We start from the raw sequence: 21789 nt of genomic DNA, 5'->3' as shown, positions 1-21789 counted from the left end.
ACATTATACTGGGGAAATAGAATTTTGGATGCAAATGGGGGTGGGGGAGTGGCAAAACTCATATGCACATTATCAAGTTTGAAGAAAATGAAAGATGATGAGATAAATCAGTAAGCACAATTAACTTAAGGCAAACTTTGGCTTTAAAAGCTTGAAGATTGTAGGAGGAAGGAAATATTGCAGGAGTTAATTTACACAAATTTGGTCCTGGGAAAGAATAAATTGAAGTAGAAAATGTGCAGTCTCAATTTCAAAATAGCAAACCTTTGAGGGAGGAACAAGATCTGGGAGTTCTATTGAAATTGGGGATATAACTGTGCTTTGTTCAGAGTTGCTAAAGAAAAAATAAGTATTTGAAAACCTACTTCTCTCAGTACATAAGGAAAGGAATAGATGTGGGAATTTACTTGAAGTTCAGTAATAGAAATCTTTATAAAGTTTGTATTTTGTAGCCATGAACAGTAAGTAGTGATGGCTGTTATTTAGAATTGTGACACATGAAAAGCTGAAAGGGATTATATTTTAATTGCTCTTTATCAGGACATGGAGATTATCAAGTAATAGCAGTTTAGCTGTTTTATTTTGAGAAAATCACAGATTGTTGGTTGATGACATGCAATCTGGAGAAAGTTGATAATGTAAGGTATCGGTATAAAATTATTCCAAAATCAAAGCTGGTGTCTACAATTACAGTTATCAATCTTCTGTTAAATATACTTGAATGTGACCATTTTGTTCCAAAAGTAAAAATGTGATTTATGAAAAGAGCCTAATAAAACTAATACTGAACTACATACTTAATGTATAATACTTTGATATGTTGTAAGTAGCTTCTGCTGTGAAATAACAGCTGCCAATGTATTATGGAAAATAATCACAGAACATTGTGCTATGGCAACAATTCATACAGAATGGTGGGGAGTGGGGGAACTGTTTTACATAAACGTAACTAATAGAAACACAGCTTTCTCAGGTTTTTTTATGTCAACACAAAAATTGCAAATCTAAGTACTCATATGCAATATTTTTTAGTAAAATACTATTAGCCACAAATGACAACATTCATACATAGTTAAATACAGAAAGATTTTTTCCTCTCTACTATTAATACAAACACAGCTGCTTCTAATTTTTACCACTCTATTTTCCAATTCCAGTATAGCAAAACCAACATATATGCAGTGAGTGACGTCATTTCTATTTGCAGTAATTAATATTTAATTGCCATGCTTCCCTAAACCATCTGTTTCTCAGTGAAATCATCTGAAGCTTTCATGAAGCTGGAGTAGGGTTTTTTTATTTTGCTGGTCATCTGTGACCCCAGTAGTTCTTTTGAGATAATGTTCATGCATAGTATAGAGCATGTTGAACTGTTAAACTGGCTTTCCTTTTGAATCTGCTGGTCAAGTGTTTCAGTTGAATTCAGGCAGTTGTATTGATAAATTCCTGAGGAGATTTATTATAGGTACAATGCAATTAAATTATTGTGATCTGAAATATGTAATACATAGCACATTCTAAATGCTGGAACTAAAAATTCTGAGTCTTGTTGGTGTAGAAGGGGATTAGATAGTATTATTGGGAAAACTCTGATCCAATGCCCACTGTATTGTTTATGCCAGATAAAATGTGGGAATAATTGGTTTCTGCTGGTCTTGAAACAGACCAATCAAAACCTAATCTTCTCTTTTGGTCTCTTCACATGTTCTTATATTTTCCTCATATTCAGACATTTTTTTAATGGAAAATTGAGGAAAAGTCTTTGAATTATCTACTGCCTGTGAACAAGCATCCCATGTCAAAGACACTTCTCCTAACTTCAGTTATTAACTATTTTAAATTGCCACCTTGTATTGTCCCAATGTGTCAAGCAAGTGTCCCTTCAAAATTATAATTTCTGAACCATCTCATAATTTGTTGAAATCTATGTTGCGTGCTCTCTATGCCTATATTGTTCTTTCTATAATGGGTTCTAAAAACTGAAGACAGTACTGTTGCCTAGCCAATGTTTTGTATAAATTCATTATTTCTTTGCCTTAAATTCAATGACCTAACGTATAAAACCAAAATTCTAATGACCTTTTACTGTTGCTTTATTTAGTTTCACCATTAGAAAACTTTAGGGATCTATGTTTCCTTTCCAATGTCCCTGTTAATATACATTTTTTTCTGATTTCCCAACAGATTCATCTTATCATTGCTTGCTCATTTTACTATCGCATTCTGTCTCATGCATTTGCATGAAATTAAATGTGACACTTATTTATTCATTTTTCTTAACTGTCTTGGGTCTTCCTGATGTCAAGCTCATTTATAAATTCCCTACTTTTCTGTTATTGATAAATTTCAATGCTGTGTTCCAATGTATAGTAGCAAATAATCTATATACATATGGGATAAAAGAGGACAAAGATTAAATTCTGTAGTTTATTGTGATAAAGCTTTCTCTAGAACAACAGAGAACATAAAATCGTACAGCACAGAAACATGTACTTTGGACACTGATGGGAACATCCACTGCCCTCCAGCTTTGCGATCAGCATAGAAGTGGGTCAGGGTGCATGGCAGTTGTCTGCAAAAATGACCACTTAAGGATAGAGTTCCTGTTTGTGTCCTGCACGCTCTCTGTCAGATCCGACATCAAACATTCTTTTTCACTGACCACTGCCCCCTGCTGGCCGACAGCCTACAGGACGATAGCGGCTTGTCAAGGAAACATGAAAACTGAACATGAAACTGTTGACCCAGAGAACATTGAGGAGAACCGTGAAGTCCCTTTTTGAGTCTCCAGCTGACTGGTGGGAAGCAGTCAAGGGGAACATCAAGAGATGCTTTATCCTGAAAGATGTTTGGAAGGAGAGAGAGAGAAAAGGGGAAAACTGTCCAAACTCCAGAAAAGCATGCAGAACCTGTTCCAACTGATAACGATGGGGTTGATGTCACTGAAGATCTCCAGGATGTGAGAGCCAGCAAGCTCCGTTGTTTGCCTTGGAGGCCTCCAAGATAATCATCTGGTCCAGGGTCTACACTGTGGAGCAGGATAAGACATGCTTGCATATATTCTTCCAGTAGGCGAATGGGGAGAGCTCGTGCTCAGTCTGACATCCTGAGGATCAAAAAAATCTTTCATGCCAGACTGTATGACACAAAGTCCACAAGCAGTGTGTCCTCCTAGTCATTTCTGTCCTCTATCACAGAGGTTTTTTTAGATTAGATTCCCTACAGTGTGGAAACAGCCCCTTCGGCCTAACAAGTCCGCATGACCCTCCAAAGAGCAACCCACCCAGACCCATTCCCCTACATTTACCCCCGACTAATGCGCCTAACACTATGGGCAATTTAGCATGACCAATTCACCTAACCTGCACATCTTTGGACTGTGGGATGAAACCGGAACACCTGGAGGAAACCCACGCAGACACGGGGACAATGTGCAAACTCCACACAGACAGTTGCCCGAGGTGGGAATTGAACCCGTGTCCCTGTCGCTGTGAGGCAGCAGTGCTAACCATTGAGCCACCATGCCACCCCAGTACAGTTCTTAGACAACAGCGCACCGGAGAGGCTGGCCAACCGTTATCACTGGATGAGCTGGCTAAGGCTGTCTTGTCCATAGAAAAGATAAGAACTCCTGAAATGACGGCTTAAGCTTACTTGAGTAAGTGGCTTGAGTTGTATTCAGATCCTTGAGACTTGATAGGCCAAGACCTACTGGATGTGTACAACATTTGCTTCTGGTAGGTAGCATGTGCAAATCCATGTGGAAAGGTATTATCACCCTCAGCGGAAGGGGGAGAGGGAGGAAATTAGCAACGAATTTCGCGGTTAAATGTGGATTACAAAATCTTGTCTAAGGTCATTGCCAATCGGGTCAGTTTTGTTCTGGGATCAGTGATTCAGCCCAACCAAACTTGTGCTGTACCAGGTGGGATGACCTCTGAGAGTCTTGTGCTCCTCAGGGATATGATCGCCTGTGTGCAGGACATCTGCCTTATTAGCCTGGACCAGGAGAAGGCCTTTGACAGGATATCGCACATCTCCAAGTGGAATGCACTCTCCAAAATGGGCTTTGAGGAGGGAATCCACAGTTGGATCCAGATGATGTACACCAACATCATTTGTACAGTCTCAGTCAATGAGTGGGAATTAGAAAGCTTCCGGTTCAGACCTGGAGTCAGGCAGGGCAGCCCACTCTTTCCTGCTTTGTTTGTGTGTTGTATGGAGCCTTTTGCTAAGTGTATCAGGAAGATGCAAACCTGAGAGGGGTAAGGATTCCAGCCAGCGGAGGCCTGCAGGTCAAAATCTCCCCGTACATGGATAACATCACCGTTTTCTGCTCAGATCTGCTGAGAATCTGCAACCTGTTTGAATTGGCTTTGGGAAGATATTATTAAATTGGAGTAAGTTCAGAAAAGATATATCAGGATGTAGTCGGGAATGCAGGGTTTAAGTTGTAAAAATAGTTTTGATAGGCTGGGACTTTTTTCACTGGAGCATGGGAGGGTAAGGGGTGATCTTATAGAGATCTTGTTAAGCTGAATAGCGAGGGTCTTTTCTGTAGGGTGAGAGAGTTGAAAGTTAGGGAGCATATTTTTAAGGTGAGAAGAGAAAGTTTTAAGAAGGATGTGAGGGGCAACTTTTCTATGCAGAGAGTGGTTCATGTGTGGAATGAGCAGGAAGTGGTGGAGGCAGGTGCAATTAAAATATTTAAAAGACATTTGGATAAGTACATGAATAGGAAAGGTTTGATGATATATGGGCCAAATGCAGGCAAATGTGTCAAGTTTGATGGTTGGCATGATCGAGTTGGAACAAAAGGTCTGTTTGCATGCTGTATGACTCTAAAATTGAGGCAAGAGCGAGGCCAGTTTTTGGGGACTGGGCCAACCAATTCTTTATCCCCTTTACCATCAGGACAGATTACCTGAAGGTTCTGGGAATATGATGTGGAGGGGCTGAGACATGTGCAAAAACTTGAGAGGAGGACATTGCAAAAGTGAATCAAAAACCGAGGTTTTAGGAGCTCTGCTCCCTCTCCATTGCAGTGTAAAAACCTAGTAATCAGGTGTGAGGTGCTCTCTGTTGTTGTAGATAGTACAGATCTGGTCGATTTTCAGAGCCTGCATCGTGGCAGTCACCCAAGCCATCTTCCTCTTCATCTGGAGATTTACCGGGTCCTCAGGGACACCATGTGCAAAGCTGATGATAACGGGGAGGACAAAAATGTACCCATTGCCACCCTCATCCTTGTGTGTGACTGTGTTAAGCCACATGTACGCAAACACGAACTGCCTTGCCACTTCATACTGAGGTTCTACCTGTCCATGGTTTTGCAAAGGATGGTACTGACGTAATTGCTGTGGCCTGCTCAAACTGGTTGGACAATTCCGTACAAGCTGTCCTTCATGGAGAAATTTGCAAAGAAAAACACCTTTGATGTTAAGTCTATCAGGAAGTGCTCAGCATGTAGCATCCTGGTAACCTTGCGCAAAGAGGAGAGGGTTGATCCTGTCAGGTTGTCCATTGAACAAACTGTCAAAGTCCTTTAGCGGAATGCCTCATCACTAGAACTTGCCAAGAAGCACCAAGGCACCACTTGGTTGATGGTGATAAGAAATCCTTCATGTCTGTTCTGACTGTCTGGATGGTGCCTTCGAAAGGGAGAGGTGGAGGAGGTAGGAGGCTGAAACTGCAAGGAAGAGAGATTCAGTGATTTTTGTTGAGGTTTGTCCTGAACAGCTCCGTGACGCACGCCTCTCTGCTCTATGGTTTCTTCCCAGGATGCACATTGACTGCACCTGGAGGACCATCAACTCTTTATTCTGCCCGAGACTTGTTGCTCATCCGCAGCAAGGCATTACCCTCAGCTGAGGGTTACAGACTGGCACATTCCAAGGTCCAGGACTACATGCTGAGGGGGACAGTAAAGTTTGGGGCAACTGCCATCAATGCACAGTGGGGAAAGGGCACCAACCAAGGTCTTTCTGTTGGAGTTTAATGGGGCTTCCATTCCGTCTTCGCACCGCCTACCCATGTTGTGGAAGAATTACTCAATGTTCTATAAAAACATTAACAGGAAACACAGAAAAGCCTTCACGAAATTAAACTTTAATCTTGTAAAATCAAAGCTGTGGCACCCAGAAACATGTCTTCCCTGACTGCTCATAATTTCTTTGTTCTTCTCCAGTTTATACAATTTGTTGGTTCCCAGTTTATCAGATTATATTAGCATAGCCAATCATGCTGGCTTGCTTTGTCTTTGTAAACTAATCATCGTCTGCCACACTGATTCCCTTCAGCACATTACAACATCATCATCTTCAGCATTAGCTCATCTCCTAGAGATTTAACTAACCTATCACAATGCATTACCATTATCTGTTACTGGAGTCGTGTAACACGATTCTGGACATATATTGCAACACTAAGTTATAGAGTCATAGAGTCATGGAGATGTACAGCATGGAAACAGACCCTTCGGTCCAACCCGTCCATGCCGACCAGATATCCCAACCCAATCTAGTCCCACCTGCCAGCACCTGGCCCATATCCCTCCAAACCCTTCCCCTATTCATATACGCATCCAACTGCGTATATGAATAGGAAGGGTTAAATGTTGCAATTGTACCAGCCTCCACCACATCCTCTGGCAGCTCATTCCATACACGTACCACCCTTTGCGTGAAAAAGTTGCCCTTTAGGTCTCTTTTATATCTTTCCCCTCTCACCCTAAACCTATGCCCTCTAGTTCTGGACTCCCCGACCCCAGGGAAAAGACTTTGTCTATTTACCCTATCCATGCCCCTCATAATTTTGTAAACCTCTATAAGGTCACCCCTCAGCCTCCGACACTCCAGGGAAAACAGCCCCAGCCTGTTCAGCCTCTCCCTGTAGCTCAAATCCTCCAACCCTGGCAACATCCTTGTAAATCTTTTCTGAACCCTTTCAAGTTTCACAACATCTTTCTGATAGGAAGGACACCAGAATTGCATGCAATATTCCAACAGTGGCCTAACCAATGTCCTGTACAGCTGCAACATGACCTCCCGACTCCTGTACTCAGTACTCTGACCAATTAAGGAAAGCATACCAAATGCCTTCTTCACTATCCTATCTACCTGCGACTCCACTTTCACAAAGCTATGAACCTGTACTCCAAGGTATCGTTGTTCAGCAACACTCCCTAGAACCTTACTATTAAGTGTATAAGTCCTGCTAAGATTTGCTTTCCCAAAATGCAGCACCTCACATTTATCTGAATTAAAACCCATCTGCCATTTCTCAGCCCATTGGCCCATCTGGTCAAGATCGTGTTGTAATCTGAGGTAACCCTCTTTGATGTCCACTACACCTCCAGTTTTGGTGTCATCTGCAAACTTACTAACTGTACCTCTTATGCTCGCATCCAAAGCATTTATGTAAATGACAAAAAGTAGAGGGCCCAGCACCGATCCTTGTGGCACTCCACTGGTCACAGGCCTCCAGTCTGAAAAACAACCCTCCACCACCACCCTCTGTCTTCTACCTTTGAGCCAGTTCTGTATCCAAATGGCTAGTTCTCCCTGTATTCAGTGAGATCTAACCTTGCTTATCAGTCTCCCATGGAGAACCTTGTCGAACGCCTTACTGAAGTCCATATAGATCACATCTACTGCTCTGCCCTCATCAATCTTCTTTGTTACTTCTTCAAAAAACTCAATCAAGTTTGTGAGACATAATTTCCCACGCACAAAGCCATGTCGACTATCCCTAATCAGTCCTTGCTTTTCCAAATACATGTACATCCTGTCCCTCAGGATTCCATCCAACAACTTGCCCACCACCGAGGTTAGGCCTACCGGTCTATAGTTCCCTGGCTTGTCTTTACTGCTCTTCTTAAACAGTGGCACCACGTTAGCCAACCTCAAGTCTTCGGCACCTCACCTGTGACTATCGATGATACAAATATCTCAGCAAGAGGCCCAGCAATCACTTCTCTAGCTTCCCCAGAGTTCTCGGGTACACCTGATCAGGTCCTGGGGATTTATCCACTTTTAACCGTTTCAAGACATCCAGCACGTCCTCCTCTATAATCTGGACATTTACTACATTAACTGTTAACAACATGACTGCCATAATAACTTCCATCCCTACCACCATGTGCTCCAAATGTATGTAAATATAGTCTTGTAAAAGTAACAAATGCCTTTGATTTGTTTGTTGATAGAGTCAAACTCCAATGTTTGTTTCTCCGTATGCTACTTACCTTCTGTACAAGGCTTGCCTTGCACATCTCCTTTAAAATATTCCACACTCACCTTAAACCTGTGTCCCCTAGTATTTAACATGTTCACCTTGGGAAAACACTCTTGACTATCCACACTGTCCATGCCTTTCATCATTTTATATGAGTTTATCAGGCCACCCCTCAGCTTCTGATACTCGAGCAACAAAAATCCAAGTTTTTCCAACCTCTTCTGAAAGCAAATGCACTCCTATTCAGGCAACATCCTAGTAAACCTCTTTTACACCATTTTCAAAGATATCAATCCTTCCTATTGTGTGGCGATCTGAACTGCATACAGTACTCCAAATATGGTTGAACTAAAGTTTTATACAGTTGCAACATAGCTTACCATCTTTTATACTCACTGCCCTGACCGATGAAGGCAAACATGCCGTGTATGTCTTCTTTATCACTTATCCATGCAGGTTGCCACTTCAGGGAGTTGTGGACGTGTGCCCCACGATCCTTCTGTATGTCATTGCACCCAAGGATCTTGCCATTTACTGCCTATTTTCCTCATGCATTTGAAGTCCCAAAATGCATCACCTTACACTTGTCCAGATTAAACTCCATCTGCCGTTTCTCTGCTCAACTTTTCAACTGATCTATATGCTGCTTAATCCTTTAACAACTTTTCTCATTATCCATAAATCTGCCAATTTTCATGTCATCTGCAAATTTATTAATCAGGCCACCTATATTTTCATGCAAGTCATTTATATTTATTGTACTGTTCTATATATCTACGTTGTCTGAAGTAGCCTAACAAAGCAGTTTTATTAAATACTTATATCAATTTAAATCAGTAGTCGAGGCCATACAAATTTTCTAGTTTTAACAAAACATAGACTGTGGACCTTTCAAAGGGGTAGGAAAATACTGATTGCTATTTGAATGTTTCTGTGTTGGAACATTGGAGTTGTCTATACCATAAAGGGGTTATGAATCTGAATAGCCATTATGAAGATGTTTTGTAATCTGTTTCCAGTGATAAAGTAAATGTATTATAAATATTTCCTCAGCAAAATTAACATGTGAAGATGAAAAATATTGCATTGTTATAAATATCTTAATGGTTTGCTACAAAGCTATAGAGTCTGTAGACTGTTGCCAATTTTCTATCAAGGATGTATAGCCATGTAAACTAGGAGCAGGAGTCAATCATTCAGCCCTTTGAGCCTGGTATTCTGCTTGTTAAATTGACCTGATTAGGTTTTAACTCTAGTTTGCTGTCTGTTCCTTGAAATCTTAGACTCGTTTATCAATCAAGAATCTGCCTAACTCAGCCTTAAAAATATTCAATGACATTGCCTCCACTACTCTGTGGAAAGAGAATTCCACAGACTAACGACCCTTTGAAAGAACAAAACATTTCTTCTCAGATGTATCTTGAATTAGCATCCCAATTCCATGAGTTGTCTTTTCAGACTTGCTTACTATTTGTCTTATTACTGGTAGTGGACAGTTTAACATGGGGTGTAAGATGCAATGATACATGACTTAATCTGTGCCATGTGAACTTGAGTGAAGATGAAATGTATACCATGACAGCAAGCAAGTGGAAATAGCGAGAGTACGGATCTTCTAAGAACAGTATCACAAGTGGATGTTGAGCAAATCAAACTTGAGTCTGAAATGAGTCTGGATTATTTATGTTTAAATGGCATTTAAATGTTATAGGTATGGATGTTGCTAATGTCGTTTTATGATTGATTGCCTGACGGTACGTTTCTCTGCGTGAAATAATTCATACTATTTCTTAACAGTCCCTCGAGGCTACCCAGTGCAGTTGCAATTCACTATCAATCAACTTAATATAGGCAAACTGCATCTTGTAAATTCATTTTAATTGAGCCAACTTCTATGATATGAGCAAGATCAGTGTTTATTGTATTTCAACTGTCATTTGATTTACTTTTTGTCTACACTTTTTGATTTTTTTTCTTTTGTCATCATCCATCTATATCATATTTCAATACACCATTCAGAGAATTTGAAAACAGGAAAGTAGATTCAATCACCCCTTAAGTAAAATATTCCTATTTGTTACAGCTTATGTGGAAAAACAAAACTTTTTGGGACCACATCTTATATATTTTAATTGGCCTAACAGCATGCAGCAAGAGAGAACCCCCAATATATATATATTGTTCAAGGACACTTATTATGTGACGTATGATTTACAATAAGCCACAACTGTCTTCTGTGATGTGGTTCGGTTAAATTCCTAATGCATTTCCACTCTCCCCAACTCCTGTACTGCCTCTGAGATTTGTAATGCCCCATTTATTAATCCAGTCCAAATTCAATGAGATAGTTATTCATCTAAGAAAATTTTTTAAAAAGTGTGTTCATTTAATTCTAATCCTGTAACAATGACATGACATGGCTACTTTCCCTCAGGATCGTTTATACATTTCAATAAGATTATCTCTCATTTTTTAAACTCCAGTGGTCAAGGCATAATCTGGCTAGCCTTTCCACATAAGATAACCCTTTCATTTTGCAGTGAGTCTAGTGAATCTCTAAACTACTTATCATGCAATTCTATCTTTTTAAATAAGGTGACCAAGAATATATGTGTTAATTCAGATGTAGTCTCATAAACAACCTGTATAACTACAGTAAAACTTTCCTACTTTTAATCATTCCCTTGCAATAAACAACTGTATTTCATTTGTTTTTTTAATCACTTGCTTTTCCTGCATGCTAACTTTTTATGAGTCATGTTGTGACGACTAGCTGACTAACCTCTTCTTAGTCAGTCGCAAAAAATATTTTTATTTCTTTTTAGCACGCAGCTATCACACTTAAAATATAGATCGCTAGAAAATGAAGAAGCCAATTACCAAGTTTTTCTTGAGTGAAAGAATAAAGAACTTTATTATCTGCTAACACAAGAAAAGATAAAATGCGACATCAAACATACGCAGAAACACAGGTAAGAAATTTAAAAGGATGTGTCTGGTACAGATAGGAGTAATAAAGGTTTTTCAGCCAAACAGATGTTTCAGGTGTTAAGTTTAAAATCTGAAGCCACAGTTGATTAATTATTGTCACGTACCTGCAGCAATAGATGAATTTATGGATATCTTTGAATGTGCATGCTCAAGTTGCTTTTATATCAAACAGTCTTTTCTAAATGATGAGAGAAGTAGATAGGAAGAAAGAAGGACTAAGCCTTCTAGGTTCTGCTGTTGTGAATCCATGTACTCTCTCTGTTGTATTGCTGAAAAGCAGCTGTTGCAATATGGTTTTAGTATGTGTTCTGGAGTATAACTCCAGTGTCTTTCCAGATTGGCTAACTGATAGAAAAGCCATGTATATGCCCATTATGTGAAATTATAATACATGTAGTACATGTGAGAAATAAACAGGAGATACAGATAGTGAATTTCGAGAAGATTTGTAGCTCAGGTTGAGATTCTGGATGTAGGTTTGCTCGCTGAGCTGGAAGGTTCATTTTAGGACGTTTTGTCACCATACTAGATAACCTCTTCAGTAAGCCTCCAAATGAAACACTGGTGGTATAGCCCGCTTTCTGTTTGTGTTTCCTTGGGTCGATGATGTCATTTCCTCTTGTGATGTCATTTCCTCTGGTGATGTCATTTCCTGTTCTTTTTCCCAGGGGTGGTAAATGGGATCCAAGTCAATGTGTTTGTTGACATAGTTCCAGTTGGAATGCCATGCTTCTAGGAATTCTTGTGCGTGTCCCAGTCGAAGTGGTGTCCCTCCTCATCCAGATGTAAGGATACTAGTGAGAGTAGGTCATGTCTTTTTGTGGCTAGTTGATGTTCATGTATCCTATTGGCTACTTTTCTGCCTGTTTGTCCAATGTGGTGTTTGTTACAGTTCTTACAAGTAAATGGCATTACTTTTGCTTGTTGTCTCTATAGAGTTTTTCAAGTTAATTAGCTACTTTTAATGTGTTGGTGGGTTTGTGGGCTACCATGATGCTAAGGGGTCTGAGTAGTCTGGCAGTCATTTCCGAGATGTCTTTGATGTAAGGGAGAGTGGCTAGGGTTTCTGGACATGTTTTGTCTGCTTGTTTGGGTTTGTTGCTGAGAAATTGGCAGACTAAGTTCATGGGGTACCCGTTCTTTTTGAATACACTGTATAGCTAATTTTCCTCTGCTCTTCGTAGTTTCTCCGTGCTGCAGCTCATTGTGGTTCTAATGCAGCTTTGTTTGTGGATGTTGGGATGATTACTTCTGAAGTTCAATATTTAGTCCGTATGTGTTATTTTCCTGTAGACACTGGTTTGAAGTTCCCCATGGCTGCTTGCTCTACTGCGATGTCTAGGAATGGCAGTTTATTGTCGTTTTCTTACCCTTTAGTAAATTTTATGCCACAACGGGTATTATTGTTGATCTTGAAGGTTTCCTTTAATTTGTTTCTTTTAGTGATGACAAGGGTGGCCTCTACGTAGCAGTCCCAAAGTTTGTGTTGGATGGTGGCAGAGCTGTTTGTTAGAGTCTCTGCATTACTGCCTCTGCTAAGAACCCTGATATCAGAGATCCCATGGGTGTTCCGTTGGTTTGTCTGTAGGTGTCCAACACACAATGCTTCTAGGGATTACGCAAAGTTCACAAACCAGGACCTATCCTCAAACCCATAGTCTTGCTACCTGGAACACCAACTTACAGATTGGTCAAGGAGCTACACCAAAGACTAAAACACTTAGTGGAAGGCTCACGCCACTCCATCCACTCCACCCAAGAGTTCCTGAAGACCATTAAGGACACCAAGATAGAAGACGATGAAATAATGGTCTCCTAAGATGTAACAGCCCTGTTCACATCCATCACCATCAACCTGGCCAAGGAAACACTGACTACACTATTAGAAGAACCAAAGACACATATCCCAAACACCACCAACTTAATTAGTAAGGACAATATCATCAAGCTAGTGGTCCTATGCCTTACCAGCCACTTCACCTTCAACAGCAAAACCTTAAGTCAAACCAACGGAACACCCATGGGATCTCCAAATCAGGGTTCTTAGCAGAGACAGTAATGCAGAGACTTGAACAAACAGCTCTGCCAACCATCCAACCCAAACTTTGGGTCCGCTACATAGATGACACCTTTGTCATCACTAAAAAATACAAATTAGAGGAAACCTTCAAGATCAATAATAATACCCTTACTGGCATAAGATTAACTAAAGAGGAGGAAAACACCAACAAACTGCCATTCCTAGATGTTGCAGTAGAGCGAACAGCCAATGGTGAACTTCAAACCAGTGTCTACAGGAAAACTACACGTACGGACCAAGTATTGAACTACAGAAACAATCATCCCAGCATCCACAAACAAAGCTGCATTAGAACCACAATGAGCCACTACACGCTGCAGCACGGAGGAACTATGAAGAGCAGAGGAAAATTACCTATACAGTGTATTCAAAAAGAACGGGTACCTCATGAACAATGTCTGCCAATTTCTCAGCAACAAACCCAAACAAGCAGACAAAACATGTCCAGAAATCCTAGTCACTCTCCCCTACATCAAAGACATCTCGTAAATGCCAGACTACTCAGACCCCTTAGCATCATGGTAGCCCCCAAACCCACCAACACACTAAAACAGCAGCTAATGAACTTGAAAGACCCTATACAGACAACAAGCAAAGTTAATGTCATTTACAAAATACCTTGCAAGTACTGTAACAATCACCACATTGGACAAACAGGCAGAAAAGTAGCCACCAGGATATATGAACATCAACTAACCACAAAAAGAAATGACCCTATCTCACTAGTCTCCTTACATATGGGTGAGAAAGGACACCGCTTCGACTGGGACAACACATTTATCCTAGGACAAGCCAAACAAAGACACGCACGAGAATTCCTAGAAGCATGGCATTCCAACTGGAACTCTATCAACAAACACATTGACTTGGATCCCATTTACCACCCTCTGAGAAAAGAACAGGAAATGGCATCACCAGAGGTAATGATATCACCAACGCAAGGAAACCCAAACATATAAATAGAAAGCGGGCTATACCATCAGTGCTTCATCTGGAGGCTCACTGAAGATATTACCTAGTATGGTGATGAAACGTCTGAAAATGAACCTTCCAGCTCATTGAGCAAACCTACATCCAGGCGATGCAGATTTCTTTAATGTGGGCTCTGACCTGGTTTTGATGTTTTTAGGTAGAAATATTAGCTTGAGTGCAACAGCTAAATTTATTCAACATGAGTCTCACAAAGCTTGCTGCAACCAGTGGTCAGGTGACTATTGCAGCCATTGTAGGTCTATGTTGCTTTCTTTTTAAAATAATTTTTGCCGATGAAATGTATCGGGTATTACAATCCTTATGTAAGTTAAAATGTTATACTGCATATTTACTGTTATTATAGTAATGTACCAGAAGACACAGGCAGTGTAGGTAGGCTTGAGAAGTCTTGGTTTCACATTTGGAACACCATGTTTCAGAATTGCTTGGAATATCAAAATAATTGCCTAGATGAATATGTGCAGGTTAGGTGAATTGACCACATTAAAATTGTCCATAGTGTTCAGGGATATGTAGGTTAGGTGTATTAGTCTGGGGTAAATGTAGAGCAGTAGGGGAATGGGTCTGGGTGGGTTACTGATTGGAGGTTTGTGTGGACTTGTTGGGCTGAAGGCCTGTTTCCCCACTGTAGGGAATCTGTATCATTCTCTGTATCATTGTTTAAATGGCAAAGTAGGCTTGGCTGGCTGAATGATCTATTTCTGTTCCAGAATTAATTACCTTTGTCACTGTATTCTTGGATGCAGTTTACTATGTTAAAGGGAGCAGGAGTTTTCACTGTTGCAAATTTGTAACATCTGGTACGGTATTTGCCAATTTTGTGCTTTGTTTTTTCAAATAACTATTAATAATTATATATGCTCCATACACTATTTTTAGATCAGCATTGTGTCTGAATGCATTGCAACCCAATAGATGTGTTATTCTGTCCATTGTTTCAGCTGAAGCTTTTCTGCTGTGAAAACTGCTGTTGCCTTTGTGCACATTTACTGAGCAAGGATTACATGATGTTCATATTTGCATACAAACATATGAACAATGATCGATAGGTAATGATCCTTTGGTCTTTCCTTCCTGTCCCATACAGTTACAAATAGCTTGTACACAATGGTACAAGTATCTTAGTAATGTACAAAACTGTGACATCTTCAGTGAGAGACAATAAGCCCGTTTGAAACCCAGGTTGACTTGGAGTGAAAACTTCTTGGGAATTTGTCTCCGACCTGTATGAGTCATCAAAATTAGTCCAGTTTAAACCTAAGGCTTTCACACCAGTGTTCTTCTCTGTGCTTGCTGTTGACTGTTGCCAATACTTACAGTTGTTAAACAACACATTAACTCTGTTGTTCTGTGACTTGCCAAATAATTGTCTTGAAAACAGGTATAGAAAGATTTGTTGCTCATTGGTATTTATCAAACATTTTGAGATTGCAACAATCCTGCACTTAACATTACAAGAAAACACAAATCTTAAAGAATCTATACTAATGGAATATGATATTTTCCTATGTAAATAGATGTAGTTCTGATAGGATAAATAAAATACTGAATCAACAGTAGTTAGTGTTCTGGGAAGATAAGATGATATTCTATTGGGTATTTTAGAGTCATAAAGATTAACAGCGTGGAAGCAGACCGTTCGGTCCAACTCGTCCATGCCGGCCAGATACCCCAACCCAATCTAGTCCCACCTGCCAGTACCCTGCCCATATCCCTCCAAACCCTTCCTATTCATATACCCATCCAACTGCCTCTTAAATGTTGCAAATGTACCAGCCTCTACCACTTCCTCTGGCTGCTCATTCCATACACGTACCACCCTCTGCGTGAAAAAGTTGCCCCTTAGGTCTCTTTTATATCTTTCCCCTCTCACCCTAAACCTATGCCCTCTAGTTCTGGATTCCTCGACCCCAGGAAAAAGACTTTGCCTATTTACCCTAACCATGCCCCTCATAATTTTGTATACCTATATAAGGTCACCCCTCAGCCTCCAACATTCCAGGGAAAACAGCCCCAGCCTGTTCAGCCTCTCTCTATAGCTCAAATCCTCCAACCCTGGCAACATCCTTGTAAATCTTTTCTGAACCCTTTCAAGTTTCACAACATCTTTCTAATAGGAAGGAGACCAGAACTGCATGCAATATTCCAATAATAGCCTAACCAATGTCCTGTACAGCCACAACATGACTTCCCGACTCCTGTACTCAATACTCTGACCAATAAAGGAAAGCATACCAAATGTCTTCTTCACTATCCTATCTACCTATGACTCCAATTTCAAGGAGCTATGAACCTGCACTCCAAGGTCTCTTTGTTCAGCAACACTCTCTGGGACCTTACCATTAAGTGCATAAGTCCTGCTAAGATTTGCTTTCCCAAAATGCAGCACCTCAAATTTATCTGAATTAAACTCTATCTGCCACTTCTCAGCCCATTGGCCTATCTGGTCCAGCTCCTGTTGTAATCTGAGGTAACCCTGTTCGCTGTCCACTACACCTCCAATTTTGGTGTCATCTGCAAACTTACTAACTGTACCTCTTATGCTCGCATCCAAATCATTTATGTAAATGACAAAAAGTAGAGGACCCAGCACTGATCCTGGTGGCACTCCACTGGTCACAGGCCTCCGGTCTGAAAAACAACCCTCCACCACCACCCTCTGTCTTCTACCTTTGAGCCAGTTCTGTATCCAAATGGCTAGTTCTCCCTGTATTCCATGAGATCTAACCTTGCTAATCAGTCTCCCATGGGGAGTCTTGTCGAACGCCTTACTGAAGTCCATATAGATCACATCTACTGCTCTGCCCTCATCAATCCTCTTTGTTACTTCCTCAAAAAACTCAATCAAGTTTGTGAGACATAATTTCCCATGCACAAAGCCATGTTGACTATCCCTAATTAGTCTTTGCCTTTCCAAATACATGTACATCCTGTCCTTCAGGATTCCCTCCAACAACTTGCCCACCACCGAGGTCAGGCTCACCGGTCTGTAGTTCCCTGGCTTGTCCTTACCACCCTTTTTAAACAGTGGCACCACGTAAGCCAACCTCTAGTCTTCCGGCACCTCACCTGTGACTATCGATGATACAAATATCTCAGCAAGAGGCCCATCAATCACTTCTCTAGCTTCCCACAGAGTTCTTGGGTACACCTGATCAGGTCCTGGGGATTTATCCACTTTTATGCATTTCAAGACATCCAGCACTTCCTCCTCTGTAATATGGACATTTTGCAAGATGTCACCATCTATTTCCGCACAGTTTATATCTTCCATATCTTTTTCCACAGTAAATACTGATGCAAAATACTCATTTAGTATCTCCCCCATTTTCTGCAGCTCCACACAAAGGCCGCCTTGCTGATCTTTGAGGGGCCCTATTCTCTCCCTAGTTACTCTTTTGTCCTCAGTGTATTTGTAAAAACTCTTTGGATTCTCCTTAATTCTCTTTGCCAAAGCTATCTCATGTCCCCTTTTTGCCCTCCTGATTTCGCTCTTAAGTATAATCCTACTTTCTTTATACTCTTCTAAGGATTCACTCGATTTATCCTGTCTATACCTGACATATGCTTCCTTCTTTTTCTTAACCGAACTCTCAATTTCTTTAGTCATCCAGCATTCCCTATACCTACCAGCCTTTCCTTTCACCCTACCAGGAATATACTTTTTCTGGATTCTTGTTATCTCATTTCTGAAGGCTTCCCATTTTCCAGCCGTCCTTTACCTGCGAACATCTGCTCCAAATCAGCTTTCGAAAGTTCTTGCCTAATACCGTCAAAATTGGCCTTTTTCCAATTTACAACTTCAACTTTTAGATTCTAAACATTTAAAGTATTACATACATTGCTGGTAAAAGCAGGCAATTACATGGAAACTTTTAGACTGCAAGCTATGCTTGGTGGTAGATTCAACTCTCTTACTACTTTTTTAAACTTAAAAATGCCTTGAAATTTTGACTTTCTTTTTCTCATGGGAATTCTGTATTAGTGTACATCATCAGATTCTGAAAGTGGCATAAAATGTTGATTGATCCGAATGTCCTTTTAAGAAAATTAAGGCAAGTTCTGTCTATGGCTTTACAGGCTTTACAAGACAAAGATTGACACTGCAACTAAATAAGGTTTGAAGCATGTAGTAAATGTGTAAATTCAATATTTTAACATTTTAATTAACATTTAACTTTGAATTGCTAATTTTTGTGCAATCACAAATGTCAGCTTGCTGCAAGCTACTTTGGAAATGAATATTTTTCTTCACAAAAACTGAAAGAACTGTCAATGTTATAAATCAGAAACAAAAACAAAAGTTGCTGGAAAAGTTCAGCAGGTCTGGCAGCATCTGTGAAGGGAAATCAAAGTTAACGTTTCAGGTCCGGTGAACTTTCCTCAGTTTTTATTTCTCTGTATAACTTAGAGATCATTTCGGTTTATAGTGGAGCAAATGGAAGGAAAGACACAAGTGATTGCATTCATCAGTACTTTGAGGCTTTCTTCCCCAGTTTTCTACTGTGGTAGCACTCTCAAAATATGTTCCACAGACTTGTTTATGACACCTGACATTTTAAAAATTGTAAATTTCCTAAAGTCTAAATGTATGTCATATATATATATCTTTTATATAGATACAGTAATGTTGGTATTTGTGAAATCCTCGAATGTTAATAACTTGTGGTTGCAAGAATGATTCGAGGGATGAAGGGCTTGTCATACCAAGAGCAGTTGAAGACTCTAGGTCTGTATTCAGTGGAGTTGAAAAGCATGAGGTGGGATCCTGTTGAAACTTACAGAATACTGAGAGGTCTGAAGTGGATGTGGAGAAGGTGTTTCCACTAGTAGGAGAGACTAGACCCCAAGGGCACAACCTCAGAGCAAAGGAAAGAACGGAAATGAGGAGGAATTTCTTCAACCAGTAGGTGGTTAATTTGTGGAACCTATAGCTGCAGAGGCTGTGAAGGCCAAGTCATTGAGTGTATTTAAGATAGTGATAGATAGTTTCTTGATGAGTAAGGGGATCAAGGATTATGGGGAGAAGGCAGGAGAATGAGGTCCAGAAGCATATCAGCCATAATTGAATGATGGACCAGACTCAATAGATAGATAGAACTTAATTTTGTTCCTAATTCTTAATGTCTTATGGTAACTGAAAGAGTGTGGAATCACATCAGGAAATCTGTCAGAATTTGAATCATTTAATTTGTCACATTAATTTTGTAATTCTGGTTCAATCCTTCCTTCAGTAATCCCAGTTTCCCACTTCAAATGTGATAAATTATTAGCCTCTCACTTTTCCCTGCCGCTTGCAGCCTCTCACTTCCCCCAGCCCCTTGTAATCTATCACTTCTCCCTGCTCTTGCTGCCCCGCATTTCTTCCAGCCCCATGCACCCTCCTCCTTTCAGCTCCCCGAGCCACTTGTAGACTCCTTTCCCACATGCTCCTTGTAGCTTTCCATTACACTGAGCTCCCCCCACCCTGCATCTGGCAGACTCCTACTCTGTGAAGCCAACCCACAACCTCACTTTCATGACCCCTTGCAGCCTTCCTTTCCACCCAATCACTTGTCATCTTCACATCCCCTCCCTTCTTGCAGCCTCCCTCTTCTCCATCCACTGCCCTTTGCAGCCTACCTCCTCCATTCACTGCCCCTTGCAGCGTCTCCCCCCCCCCCCCGCTGATGACCTGTGCAGCATGCGTGTTCTCCATCCACTGCCCCTTGCAGTGCCCCTCTTCTCCATCTACTGCCCCTTGATCGTCTGAGAACTGACGTCTAAGTGGGAGAATCTTTGCAGAGAAGCATTAAATGGAATAAGGGCATCTGGAAACACTGTAGGAGAATTGGTGTATGGTGCCAGTAAATTGAAGAACGAGCACAAGAAGCCAATAATTTAGAGCAATGGAACAGAACTAAATGGGACAGATGGGGCAGGTATCAATAAATAGGAAAATTACTGCACAGTATCAATCTTCCATTTACTGTGCTGCAGTACCTCAGTACTCACCCTCTAAATGCAAGCACTCCCTCAATTCTGACCCCTGCATAATGAGGCACTATCTCTGTATTGACCCTCTGCCAGTGAGACACTCCTTCAGGACTGGCCCTCCAGCAATGAGGCGCGGCCTCAGAAGTTAGCCACTGACAATAATACACTCGCACAATTCTGACCCTCTGATAACGAGGCACTCCCTCAGTTCTGACCATCTGATGGTGCTGCAAGGCCTCAGGACAGTCCTCTAATTGTGTGACACTCCCTGCGTTCTGACCCCTTTACAACGAGGCACTGCCTCAGTATTGACCCTCTAGCAAAGGGGCACTGCCTCAGAACTGACCCTCTGGCAATGAGGCAACCCCTCAATTCTGACCTTATTACAATGAGGTTCTGCCTCAGTATTGACCATCTGACAGTGAGGCACTCCCTCAGTGCTAACCCTCTGATAGAAATGCAATACCTCAGTACATTCTTAGAAATGAATCTCTGACAGTAAGGCACTCGCACAGTTTTGACCCTCTTATTATGATGCTCTTTTTCAGGACTTACAGTGCTACTCTACTTCAGGACTGATGCTCTAAGCATGTGACATACCCTCATTTCTGATCCCTTTACAATGGATCACTGTCCCAGTATCAACTCGAATAAACAGGCACTGCCTCATTACTGACCCTCTGACAATGTGGCACTGCGTCACAATTGACCTGCTGACAGTGCTGTGATACCTCAGTACTGACCCTGTAATGGTTTGGCACTTGGTCAGTGCTGACACCCTTACAATGAGACATTGCCTCAGTATTGACGCTCTGACAAGTATGCAGTACCACAGTTTTGATCCTCAGTTTCAGTTTTGGTGCTCTGAAAGTGCTTCAATACCTCAATGCTCACCCACTGACAGTGTGATACTCCCTCAGTGCTGACCCTCTGATAGAACTGCAATACAGCGCCTCAGTGCTGACTCTCCAATTGTGTGATACTCCCTTAATTATGACACTATTGCAGACGCATTGCCACAGTATTGACATCTGACAATGATGCACTCCCTCAGTACTGTCCCTCTGAAAAGGAGATACTCACTCAGTACTAACCCTCTGACAGTGCTTCAGTACTGCCTCTGTCCTCATCCTGTGATCATTGTAAGGGGTCAGAATTGAGTGGGTGCCACACATTTAGAGAGAGTGCCTCACTGTGAGTGGATCAGAACTGAGAGGTTGCATTACTAACAGAGGGTCAATACTGAGCCGCTGTCTCACCTAATGGGGTCAGAATTGACGGAGTGCAGCACTATTTGAGAGTCGATCAGCAGGCCTCATCTCTATCTGTTTCCCCTTGCAGCCTCCTCTTCCATGGATGCTGCTTGCAACCTCCTTCCTCCCCATCCCTTCACTGATGCCCTATGTAGTGACCTTCTTCCCCACTCTTACTGATGGCTGGTGCATTGTCTCTCTTCTCCCTCCCTACTGATGCCCCGTGCAGCGACCCTCTTCCCCTTCACCACTGATGCCCCG

General features: G+C 41.2%; 1 protein-coding gene across 3 annotated transcripts in view; it reads left to right on the top strand.

The window, feature by feature from the left end:
- The window catches only part of ptpdc1a (protein tyrosine phosphatase domain containing 1a), a 144753-nt gene that overhangs the window by 37294 nt on the left and 85670 nt on the right, over window positions 1–21789 (top strand). Inside the window, exon 3 of one of the 3 annotated variants that reach the window (XM_043708011.2) lies at window positions 11061–11207. The exons of the other annotated variants lie outside the window; for them this stretch is intronic. The gene's annotated coding sequence lies outside the window, so the exon portion shown is untranslated. The remainder of the gene's footprint in view (window positions 1–11060; window positions 11208–21789) is intronic. 3 annotated transcript variants of the gene reach the window in all.

Source organism: Chiloscyllium plagiosum, unplaced genomic scaffold (assembly GCF_037043375.1).
Source record: "Chiloscyllium plagiosum isolate Xiang-an unplaced genomic scaffold, Cpla_swu_hap1 HiC_scaffold_14, whole genome shotgun sequence".
In the NCBI taxonomy this organism is placed as follows: domain Eukaryota; kingdom Metazoa; phylum Chordata; class Chondrichthyes; order Orectolobiformes; family Hemiscylliidae; genus Chiloscyllium; species Chiloscyllium plagiosum.
Note: the sequence above shows the minus strand (reverse complement) of the source record. Positions and strands in the feature narration are given on the sequence as shown.